This window comes from Bubalus bubalis, chromosome 19 (genome assembly GCF_019923935.1).
Source record: "Bubalus bubalis isolate 160015118507 breed Murrah chromosome 19, NDDB_SH_1, whole genome shotgun sequence".
Taxonomy (NCBI): domain Eukaryota; kingdom Metazoa; phylum Chordata; class Mammalia; order Artiodactyla; family Bovidae; genus Bubalus; species Bubalus bubalis.
This window is the reverse complement of record NC_059175.1, coordinates 62,635,124-62,647,727: the sequence shown is the minus strand read 5'-3', so window position 1 is coordinate 62,647,727 and position 12,604 is coordinate 62,635,124. Positions and strand designations below refer to the sequence as shown.

The window sequence follows — 12,604 nt, the reverse complement described above, 5'->3', positions numbered from 1 at the left end:
ATTCATGATGTATAAGAAAGAGAAAAAGGCAAAAGTAGCAATGATTCTGGAAATAGACAATCCCCTGGCAGGATGGAGTTCACTGGGGAAGACCAGTGATTTTGTTCTTAAAATGATTGGGTTTCAGGAGTTCCCTGGTAGCCTAGTGGTTGGGATTCTGGGGTTTCACTGCTGTGGCCCAGTTCCAGTCCAATCCCTGGTCTCAGAACTGAGATTCTACAAGCCATGTGGCCACACACACAAAAGATTTTGCTGTAAGTCACTCATTTAATTTGGCGATTTGCCGTTATTTCTTGGCAGGCACTGGCACACTTGTGAATTCTTGTGACATGAGAAAAATCTATCTTTACAAACAGTTTTCAAATGCAGTGAGATTTTGATGTCTACTCAATTTAACAATTAATGAAGAGTGAATATATAAATTAATCATTTGTGGAATTTGATTTTGCTATTGCTATTTCCATAATCTGCAGACTATCATTTTTTTTTTTTCAAGACTTAAACATTTTCAAAGATCCTTGAAGCTCTCGTTAGGCCCGAGGCTCTGTGCCTTAGCGTCTGAAATGAAAGCGGTGCAGTTGCTCCCTAAGGAAAACCCCAGCTCCATTACGTCCCTCTGTGGAGTTTGTCCTCCTTGGTTATTAACGTGGATTCTCTCTGGAAGCCCAAGAGGTGGGCTGCAAAAATATAATTAACCCCCTTTCTGGGGCCTGAGCCCTAGAACTAAGAGGGCAGGGGCATCTCAGCTGGTCTTCCTGCCCCGGGCTCAGGCCCACCCTCCTGGCCTCCCACTTCTGTCCCTCTCGACTTCTCCCACATCAACCAGCATTTCTTTTCTTTCTTAGAGTATTTATCTACATATTTGGCTGCCCTGGGTCTTAGTTGCAGCATGTAGGATCTAACACCCTGACCAGGATGGAACCCCATGCCCCTGCACTGGGAGTGCGGAGTCTTAGCCACTGGACCACGGGGGAAGTCCTTCAACCGGCGTTTCTAACATCCACCCCTCCATTTCCTTGGTGCCGGCTTTCCATGAGGTTGGAAGACCCAAAAGTAAAGTAAACTGAAAGGGTGTTGACATGTTCACCTGCAGCTTTCCCCAGGATGGCTGCATCCTTCCAGACGTCTCATGGACAGCTGGTACCTGATCCACTAAGGTGAGGCAGGAGTCCCGTACTTTTCAGTGCTGAGATGGAGCCACTGACGTGGGATGGAGAATGGCTCCCTTTTGGACACACGTTCCATCAGTCACCACCCCAAACCCAACCCGTGTTCAAATCTGCCTTGATCAGGATGGCCAAACAGGACGTGAAGATCCCTGGCAGAGGCTGCCCAGTGGGGCCTCAGGGACACTGGGGTTGGGATAACATCTGGCTTAGATGAGAAAGCATTTAACCAGCACCCACTAAGGCCTGGGCCCTCTACTAAGGGGACTTCACAGCACAGTGAGTTTTCACACCAGCTGCAGGGGGTGGTTACTACCACTGCCTTCACAGGTCAGAACAGTGTCTTTGCCCAGGTGACTCAGGTCAAAAGTGGCAGGGCTGTGACTAAACCCTAGCAGTCTGACTTCAGAGTCTGGGGAGCCCCGACTCTAAAGAAGATGTGAAGGGAAATGGGGAGGGGACAGTAATTGGGGCAGAATTCATTTCTTGATTTTCTATTGAATAAGTGTGTACAGTGGGCCCTCTAATAGGGATAGGCTCACCTTGTTGGAGAGGAGGTGCCCCAGAAGACTTTATCAGAGTGCGGGGAGGGTTAAGGGGAACCCACGGGGGAGGGTGCAGGGCCCTGGGCCAGCCAGTGTGGGGGCTTTATGTAGTAGAGGGGTGGCTGCCTCTGGGGTTTGGAGAGACGGCAGGAGCTATGGATTTAGTAGAGGGGTAGCCATGCCTTGGGTCTTCCCAGGTGGTAAAGAACCCATCTCCGTCAATGCAGGAGATGTAAGAAACTCGAGTTTGATCCCTGGGTTGGGAAGATCCCCTGAAGGAGGAAATGGCAACCCACTCCAGTATTCTTGCCTGGAGAATCCCATGGACAGAGGAGCCTGGTGGGTTATAGTTCATGGGGTCGAAAAGAGTGGGACATGACTGAAGTGACTTAGCATGCAAGCTATGCCTTGGGACCCACAAGGTGGCAGCTGGGGGAATAAATACTCCCCTCCCACTTGCCTCCGGGCTTCTAATCTTCCGCCAGGGCCTTAAGTTGGTCAATCACAACTAGAAGCAGGGGCAAGGAAGTCCCAGGCCACAGAGATCAGTGCATCTGGCCTTGGGAAAGGGCAGAGCAAGGAGAGGAACACTCAAAGAAGTGGGAAATATCCAGCACACAATCATCCGTATGAAAAAAAGGTGCAGGAGATTTGTATCTACATTTCTATGCACTGATGTGCATGCTTACAGATGCACAAATTATTTCTGGAATGCTAACACACACAAAAGGCACTGCTAGAAACTTCTGAGAAGCAGTGGCCTACTTGCCACGGTGCAACTTTACCTACTGTTTGATTTTTATCATGTGCGTGTATTATACATTCAATCCATCCATCCACCAATCATTAACAAGAATTGATGTTCTGGGTGCTCTTTGGGCTTGGGATGCAGCCAATAGGGGCATGCCTGCGATCTATGCTAGACCAATCACAAAACTCCCCTCCCCTCCTGGCCACAGTGATTTGTCAGCAGACTGGCACATGACCCACACTCAGCCAATCAGAGCCTCCCTTGAGCTTTTCATCCTGGAGCTGGGAGGGAGAAGTCCTTTTGCTTTCCTGTGGTTGAGGCATCATCAGGAGGTGGGCCTAGAGCTGTAGGTAGTAACCTTAGCTAACAATTACCTGATACGGGGGCTTCCCTGGTGGCTCAGACAGGTAAGAATCTGCCTGCCACGGGGGAGATGTGGGCTTGATCCCTAGGGTTTGGCAGATCCCCTGGAGAAGGGAATGGCAATTCCACTTCAGTATTCTTACCTGGAGAATCCCACAGACAAGAGAGCCCCGTGGGCTAGAGTTCATAGGGTCACAAAGAGTCAGATATACCTGCAAGACTAAGACTTTGACTGTGTTCTGCTGAAACATGTAAGTTACAGATCGACTCCATTTCTCATGCCTAAACATCAATTTCATCTCATTTAATCAAATACATGCCAGGCCATCAGGGAGAGGGGATTGTGAAGGGCAGGTTCACCAGCGTGGTGGGAATTTCAGAGCCAATTAGAATTCTACCTACTTTACATACATGGACTTATTTAACCTTCATAACGACACCCCATAAAGACAGTGTCACTGTGACTAACTTCATACTATAGGTGTGACAACTGAGGAAGAGAGGTTGAGCGTCTTGTGTGGGGTTGCAGAGGTCTCTGTGCTCCCCTACCTCCCCATCTGTGGGGTCCCCCGGGGCCCTGGTGTGGAGGAGTCTCTCTCCAGGGCAGATCAGCAGTGTCCTAGGGGTTAGGATCCTGGCCCTGTGCCTCTCTAGGGGCACCTTGGCCAGGCTCACCAACCAAGGCCTCCCCACTGTGCTCCTGCAAGATTGAGGCAGATCACTGGTCTTTGCAACTGATATAAGTGGTCTTCTAAATAAATAGTCTCCCAAAGCAATTGGTTGAATAATAACCCTCTGAAAAGACAGTCCATGTTTTACTTATCTTTATTTTATTTTGGCTATGCAAAGTAAAAAACAAAACCTGGACTGTTGTGGTATGTGGGCTCTTCGTTGTAGCACGTGAGTTTTTCTTGTTGGGAAGCACAGGCTCTAGAGGGTGTGGGCTTAGTTGCCCAATGGCACGCGGGATCTTAGTTCCCTGACCAGGGATGGAACCTGCATCTTTTCACTGAAAGGTGAATTCTTAACCACTGGACCACCAAGGAAGTCCTTAGACCATGTTTTAACCCTGGAAGCTGTGAATGTGGCCATGTTTGGAAAAGGCCTTTGCACATGTAATTAAGAATCTTGAGATGAGATCATCCCTGCTTTAGGGTGGGCCTCCAGTGACTGGGGTTTTTATAAGAGAAAGACAGAGAGAGACTTGAGACACTGCAATAAGGCCACGTGAAGATGGACAGGGACTGGAGTGATGCAGCCAAAAGCCAGGCGCACCTGAGGCCACCAAGGGCCTGGGAGAGGCGAGGAAGGACCCTCCCCTAAGCCTCTGGAGGGAGCACAGTCCCACCCACACCTTGATTTTGGACCTCCAGCCTCCAGAACTGTGAGAGAATAGATTGTTGTTTTATGCCCTGCAGGTTGTGGTTATCTGATACAGCAGCCTTGGGAGGCTAGTATACCTGCCGACCTCTTTTCTTGCCAACTGTCCAGAGGGGGCATCAGAAATAGAATAGAACTCTGCTCTTTATATTTGCATCTCCATATTTGCTCTGCAAATAGGTTCATCAGTACCATCTTTCTAGATTCCACATATATGCGTTAATATACGTTGTTTGTTTTTCTCTTTCTGACTCACTTCAGTCTACAGATAGGCTCTAGCTTCATCCACCTCATTAGAATGGACTCAAATGTATTCCTTTTTATAGCTGAGCAATATTTCATTGTGTATATGTACCACAGCTTCCTTATCCATTCATCTGCTGATGGTTATCTAGAAAATAAATAAATTAAAAAACAGAAACAAACAAAAAAACAACAAAAAAAAGAAAAGCTGCTAAAAAACAAACCAAAAAAAGATATAGACTAACCTCTGGCATGGCCAGATCTGGATGTTTTTCTATTGATCCCTAAGAAGAAAGCCCTTTAAATTCCAGATTTGGGGAATGGGGGTTGGTTTGAGGATAGAGGAAGTCAAAGTGTAATGAGGGAATCCTGGCTCATTTAGAAGATCAGAGACATTTCTAGAATGGGGAGAAGCTAGACTTGCTCTTGATAATTTTCAAATTGTCCCAGACTTTCTATGAGTCTCCGCGGCAGGCAGAATTCTGAGATGGCCTCCAAGATTCCGGCCCTGGTGTGCACTCGCTCTGTGATCTCACGTCCTTCAGTGTGGGTAGACCCATGATTACAGTGGGATAGGTATTCCCTTGGTTGTGTTACATTATGTAAGACTCAGAGGTGTCTGACTAGAGAGATGCTCCCGCTGGCTTTGAGATCTTAGCTGTCATTATGGGAGGTCTAGGTGTTGAGGACCTGAGGGTGGTCTCTGGGAGTTGAGAGCAACTTCCAGCTGACAGCGGCCAAAGAGCTGTGGAGCTCAGCCTGATGAGGGGCTTCCCAGCTGGTGCTAGTGGTAGAGACTCTGCCTGCCGATGCAGGAGACCTAAGAGGCAGGGGTTCGATCCCTGAGTCGGGAAGATCCCCTGCAGGAGGGCATGGCAACCCACTCCAGTATTTTTGCCTGGAGAATCCCATGGACAGAGGAGCCTGGTGGGCCACAGTCCATGGGGTCATACAGAGTCGGACACTGAGCCTGACCCTAAGTGACTGAGCCTGCATGCATGTGGCCCTAGGACCACAAGGAACTGAATTCTGTCAACAGTTCTGATGGCTTGTATGTGAGTCCTGCCTGTCAGGTGAGAGAGCAGCCTCAGCCTGCACCTTGATGAGGTGTCTGCCAAGTGAGAAGAGACTCGGCCAGCCCATGCGTCGCCTCCTGATCCACAGAAACAACAAATTAATGAATGTGGACTGTTTGAAGCCGCTATCTTTGTGACCACAGGTGATGCACGATAGAAAACGAACACAGTTTCTGACCAAAGTCCCTCCCAAATGGTAAAGAAGGAACACTGCTGAGCCTTGATGTTGTGGGTTTTAAAAGTGATCCCATATTAAACGTGGTTGTATATTTTTAAGTTGTGTTTTAAGATGAATCACACATTAGTTTAAAAAAAATTGGAAGTTTCTAAGGATAATAGAGACCTTTCTGGGTAGCGCTAGTGTTAAAGAACTGACCTGCCAAGGCAGGGGCCCTAAGAGATGTGGATTTGAACCCTGAGTTGGGAAGATCCCCTGAAGGAGGGCATGGCAACCCTCTCCAGTATTCTTGCCTGGAGAATCCTACAGACAGAGGAGCCTGGTGGGCTACAGTTCATGGGGTTGCAAAGAGTTGGACACGACTGAAGCGACTTAACATTCACACTCACACTTGCAAAGGTAAGAGAAAAAGATGAGCAAAAGATGATTGTTGCTGGTTCACAAATGTACTCTAAACAACCCGTAGTTGTCTGCTCATTATCCTTTGTGGCCAGCAGCTTCCCTAGAGCCCCACATGGTTTCAGAGCAGTGAGGTGTCTCCTGTGACTCTTTCCCTGAGTCCCCAGAGGGCTAGTTTCTGGCAAGTTCTCCAGCACAGAACCACAGATCTGGAGTTCAGCCCCAGGGCGGGGGTGGGGGATGGGGACGCTTCCGAGTGCCCTGGTCCCACACCTGGGGCTCACGGCTGCTCCCTACAGCTACTAGTCAGATAGCCTTTAGAGTTCTCTTTACTTCTTTCCATCCTGTTCCTCGTACCCCACTCCTGTTACAGCGACTGATTCTTCTATTGTACGTTACCTGTTTGTCTTAGTCTGTGGTTTCTCTCTCCTGATTGGACCAGGCTGACACACTGTCCCCAGCGGCATATTGGCATGCGTGCGTGCAAAGTCACTTCCGTCGTGTCCAACTCTGCGACCCCATGGACTGTAGCCCACCAGGCTCCTCTGTCCATGGGATTCTCCAAGGCAAGAATACTGGAGTGGGTTGCCAGGCTCTCCTCCAGGGGATCTTCCTGACCCAGGGATCCAACCTACGTCTCCTACATTGGCAGGTGGGTTCTTTACCGCTAGTGCCATCTGGGAAGCCCATGGGCACCATGTGCTAAGCACTGGGTAGATTAATTCAAAGGCTGAGGGGACACGGGCTTGTCTCCAAGAGCAAATATAATGCCCGTGTTAAGTGGACAGAGCACAGGGCTCCGAGTTCAGAGGTTAGTTCAGACTGGGTTCTGCAGTTAAGTGTGGGGTTGGCATCAAGGGGTGGTTGGCAGATCAGCCAATCACTCAGTTTCCACCTCCGCTTCTGCGGGCCGAGAGTAGTGGGCTGCACGGCTGTGGGTTAGTTAGGATGAAAGCTAAGCCGCTGTGACAAAGTGTACCCTGCATCGCAACACAGATACCCAACCGCTGGGCCACCAGTGAAATGCCCCCTCTATGTTGCTTTTGACGTCAGGATTTGTAGAGTTTGCAAGAATGTCCTTTAATGCCGAAGACTAAGGAGGTGGCAGGTGTGCTTAACAAAGCACTCCTGTGCATCTGCTGAGGAATACCGATTTTTTTTCTCCTCCATGTAACAAATTAGAACCCAGCTGGGATTTGAGAATCTGAGTTAAGGTCTCCTGGATCTGGACCAATAATGAAAAATGAAGGAAATTCAGAAAAAAAGGAGAAAATGATAAGCTTGTGTTAAGTAAAATGAAGACTTGGAAGTTTTCACTCATCTTACTCTGGTGTAGAACGATGTAGGATTTAGGGAGACAGGATTAACATGAAGACCTGAAGATAACTTAACCCATCTATAGTATTGTTCTGTGCCAGGCACTGTTTTGAGACCTTAGAATGATAAGTCGTCTAATTGTCACAATAGTTAGAAATAAGAACTTGTGTGTCCATTTTAGAGATGTGGAAACAAGAGAAGAGAGAGGAAAATAACTTGTCCCAAATCACAGAGCTAGTAAGTGGTGGAGCTAGGATTTAAAGTTAGGTCATCAGACTCCAGAGTCTATGCCAGGGGCCAGCAAACTTCTGTAAAGCATCAGCTAGTAAATATTTTAAGCCTTGCAGGTCACGCGGTCTCCGTCACAGCTACTCAAGTCTACTGCTGACCAGTGAAGACAGCCACGGTCTCACGGAGACTGAGAAGTGTTGTGTTGTTGTGTTCCAGTTGTGTTCCAGTAAGACTTTACCTATGGATAATACTGTATTTCATGGAATTTGGACAAGTCACAAAATATTCTTCTTCAATTTGCATTCCTTGTGCTTGCATGCACAGTCGTGTCCAACTCTTTGTGACCCTATAGACTGTAGCCTGCCAAGCTTCTCTGTCCAGGCAAGAATACTGGAATGGGTTGCCATTTCCTCCTCCAGGGAATGTTCCCAACCCAGGGATCAAACCCATCTGTCTTGTGCCTCCTGCACTGGCAGGCAGATGCTTGATGCCACTCGAGCCACTGGGGAAGCCCCAACAAGGATTCTGAGGTCAAGGGCTCTTTCGCCCTCCCCTGGTCTTGCAATTGACCTTGACTGTCAAGGTCAAACTCTTGAAGATGCCAAGTGTTCCCGCACACTGGCAGCACCAGGCACCCTGTGAAGGCCTTTCTGGGCCCCGTTCCCCACTTACGGACTTGCTGCCTTCATCTGGGAGAAAGGACCCATTACCGTCATTCACATTCTGCAGACGAAAAGAGTGGGAGAGTCCCCTGGAGAAGGCGGAGGAGCATGGACAGCCACTGAGGACCGGTGTGGAGACCTGACGATGCAGCGGCAGGAAGGACCTGGACTGGCACCAGGGCACTCCTGCAGAATCGGGGGGAAAAAACGGTGAGATCTCCTGATCAGTCTTGTCGGAATGAGAGGGAAGGAAGTAGGTGCGGAAGAATGAGAGGATATAGGACCCAGCGCCTCCTTGTCTGACCACTTCCTGGGGGAAGAAGGCGCTGTTGAAGGGGTCGCTGGTCCAAGTGAGCGCGGGAGAACCCACGGGCCTTTCACTGATTGGTCAGATGAAGCTCCTCCTCCCACAAGTACAAGCAGAGATGGGGGAAGGGGGCGATGAGGGATGGGTGGATGGGGCATGGTGGGGACAGGGAGGACAGACATCACGCTGGCTCCTTCCTGACCCTGTTCTTGGTTCCCCAGAGCGTTTGCTCCCTGGGATGGATCAGAAGGGATCCTAAGCCCTCTCTGAATTCCTGAGTGGCAGCCCTGAAGCGTTCTCGAAGCCTCTGCAAGTTTCCCTTCTGGGTCTCCTGGCTCCTAGGTCCTGGTTGTCCTTCCTTATTTGTTTCCTCGGGCTGACATAACGCTGTACCATATAGTCTGGAGGGCTTAAAACAGTAGAGACGTGTCCTCTCATGGGTCTGGAAGCAGGTAGTCCTAATCAAGGTACCTGCAGGGTCGTGCTCCCAGGACTCGAGGGAAGAATCTTTTCTTGGTCCCTTCCAGGGTCTGGTAGGATTTCCTGGTAGCTCAGACGGTAAAGTGTCTACCTGCAATGCGGGAGACCTGGGTTCGATCCCTGGGTCAGGAAGATTCCCCTGGAGAAGGAAATGGCAACCCACTCCAGTACCCTTGCCTAGAAAATTCCATGGATGGAGGAGCCTGGTGGGCTGCAGTCCATGGGGTCGTGAAGAGTTGGACTTGGCTGAGCGACTTCACTTTGATTTTTCCAGGGTCTGGTGGCTGCAGCGATTCTTCGGGTTCCCTGACTTGTGTCGGCATCACTCCAGCCTCTGCTTTCCTCTGCACAGGGCCGTCCTCTGCGTGTATCAGTGCGTCTTCTCTTCCCGTAAGGACAGCAGTCAGTGATGACTCTGCTCGAGGATGACTTCATCATAACTAATCATCTCTGCAGAGACTCTGTTTTTCCAGATAAGGTCACGTTCAGAGGTTCTGGTGGGACCTGCGTTTTGGGAGGGGACATTATTCAATCCACTACCTTTCCTTACCCATATATTGTTGGATTCTCATGTCTGAAAAAAATTTATTAATTGGAGAAAATAATAATAGTTTCAATCCTTCTGTCAGGAATGAGGACAGATGGTAAAACGAGTGTCAATTTTGGAAAGAGTCTGCAGTGCCCTGGAAGCATGCCTGGTGATGACAGGGATCATGTTTTCTTGTATTAGCCACCTCCTGTCCTCACAGAGGCATCGAGAAGATTAACGCCTTGGAAATCTTCTGTGTTCTAGTGCTGTGCTACTTTTGTTACACTGATGATTATCCCAGTGTTTCCATTTTTGATGTGGCTGATGGAATTAGGGTAACCAGTATGGATATTTTAGAAAGATTTCACGAGTGATTAAGCTGCACATTAATCCCTGGGGCTGAGCAGTAGCTCCTCCAAGTTCCAGGAGTATAACTGGGTGCTGATGATCAATTCAGTCACTCAGTCACATCTGACTCTTTGCGGCCCCATGGACTGCAGCACACCAGGCCTCCCTATCCATCACCAACTCCCGGAGTTTACTCAAACTCACGCCCATTGAGTCGGTGATGCCATCCAACCATCTCATCCTCTGTTGTCCCTTTCTTGTCCTGTCTTCAATCTTTCCCAGCATCAGGGTCTTTTCCAAATGAGTCAGTTCTTCGCATCAGGTGGCCAAAGTATTGGAGTTTCAGCTTCAGCATCAGACTTTCCAATGAATATTCAGGACTGATTTCCTCTTAGGATGGATTGGTTGGATCTCCTTGATATATTTATGATTCACACATCATTCATGGAGAAACTGAGACCCAGTGAATTCGAAGACTTGCTCAAGTCCTTGGCATGGTCAGTGTCAGTTCTGGAGCTCAGCACCCCTGTTGCAATGACTACCCTCTTTCACATATTTTTACTTAGGCTTAGAACGTGGGTTCAGGTGCAGCTCACACGTCCCACATTTTTTCATTGAGTGGCTTATAAACGACCATTTGGTCCAGTGCGCTTGGTGCTTGGTGGAGATGCAAATACAGGGACGAGGCTCCAGCGTTAATACCTTCTCTCTGGAAGTGAGAAGAGAACAGGTGGATGGAGGAGGACCCTTCCTACCTGGCTTCCTGGAAGCTGTGGAGAGCGGAGTCCACGAAGACAGGAGGAGCTGGCATTTGCACTGGAAGGCTTCTGCGGGGACAGCCTTGTGACACTTCCTGGCCACTCTTGTCCACCTTTCTTGCCTTGTGACTATTTTAAAAAATGTTCTTATTGAGTGAAAGACTCTTTAAATTCTATGTTTTTGTTCACTCACTAGGTCGCAGCTCTTTGTGACCCCATGGTCTGCAGCACGCCAGGCCTCCCTATCCTTCACTATCTCCTGGAGTTTGTTCAAATTCATGTCCATTGAGCTGGTGATGCCCTCCTACTATCCTATCATCTGTTGCCCCCCTCTCCTCCTGCCCTCAATCTTTCTGAGCATCAGGGTCTTTTCCAATGAGTCAGTTCTTCTCATCAAGTCGCCAAAGTATTGGAGTTTCAGCTTCAGCATCAGTCCTTCCAATGAACATTCAGGGTTGATTTCCTTTAGGATTGACTGGTTGGATCTCCTTGCAGTCCAAGGGCAGTTTTCAAAGGCCTTGTAAATATTCCCGGGGCCTGGGGGCCCCAACTGTCAACCCCGTTGGATGCAGGACATGACTCTGCAGTTCATAGGCTGAGAACTGTCAACTTTTTAAGAACGCTCAAGGGAAAAAGAAAAATGCACTTTTGCACTTGGGAGGTGCTAAAAATAGGAACTTAGCTTCCTGAAGAGCAGATCAATGAATAAATAGGCCATAAACAAATGTGGTTATTTCTGCCGGAAGTTTTCTTTTCTTTCCGTTTTCCCCTGGAGCTGCAACACACACACTCACAAATTGATAGGATTTTTTCATTAATTCAAAGCATGTTTCTTGGGCCCCATCTCTGTGTAGGGCGCTGGATGCGGCAGCAGACTTCTGAGAGTTTGGAGGTTGCCTGCCTGAGGCAAATCTTCCTGGGGATGTTAGGAGAAGGATGGAAGTCAGGGCCGTTCTGAGAACCCCATCTTCTGTTCCAGAAAATTCCTCAGATTCCCTTGGGAATCACAGCCTCCAGGGCCCCTATGTTTGTTGCTGAGTTAATCCACACTGTGGAATTGAGGCTGTGTGTGCTGGGGTGGGCTGGGGGACACGGGATTCAACATGGGACAGGATGGTGCTGGTGGCTGGTCAGAGGAAGTCCTCCGGGCCCCGTCCTCCAGGTGTACCTATAAACGTGGGCCTTGTGTCACGTGTGTCTCTAGACACCTGCTCCAAGTGTGGTCCCAGCATGGGCTTCCCCAGGAGCTCGCAGATTCTCGTGCCCCCATCCAGACCTTTGGGACCAGATCTGCCTTTACACAAGCCCTCAGGGGAATTAAAATCTGAGCAACAGTCCCAGTTGTTCTAGATTTCCACAGCTGGACCTGGCGAACCTCCTCTGGCCTCAAACCTCCTGTACCTTTTGGAGAAGCTGTCCTTTTTTGCCACTAGATCTTCTATTTCTTCCTTCCAACACCACAGCTCTTGCAAAACCTACTGCAGTACAGGCCTGGGTCTTGTCGGAACTGTAAGAGTCTGAGAATCTGCCTACGTTCAGGCTCACAAGATATCCTGTCAGTTTCATGCAGGCTGCCAGATGCCAGATGACACAAGACTTCTGGGTCAGGAACAGGAGCGTTTATTACTCATAGCATTGCAAGCAGCATGAGATTTTAAAATAGAGTGTATTCATAGAAGACTAGGGCTTCCCTGGTAGCTCAGATGGTAAAGAATCTGCCTGCAATGCAGGACACTTGGGTTCAATCCCTGGGTTGGGAAGATCCCTTGGAGAAGGGAATGGCTACCCGCTCCAGTATTCTTGCCTGGAGAATTCCATGGACAGAGGAGCCTGGGGGACTACAGTCCAGGAGATTGCAATGAGTTGGACAG

The 12,604-nt window shown here is 49.0% G+C and overlaps 1 protein-coding gene across 1 annotated transcript in view; it reads left to right on the top strand.

Annotated features, from left to right (window-relative positions):
* ROPN1L (rhophilin associated tail protein 1 like) overlaps positions 1-9,703 on the top strand; it is a 32,306-nt gene extending 22,603 nt beyond the window's left edge. Inside the window, exons 6-8 of the transcript XR_006546635.2 lie at positions 846-1,053; positions 8,379-8,521; positions 9,451-9,703. The gene's annotated coding sequence lies outside the window, so the exon portion shown is untranslated. The remainder of the gene's footprint in view (positions 1-845; positions 1,054-8,378; positions 8,522-9,450) is intronic.
* Positions 9,704-12,604: the final 2,901 nt, after the last annotated feature.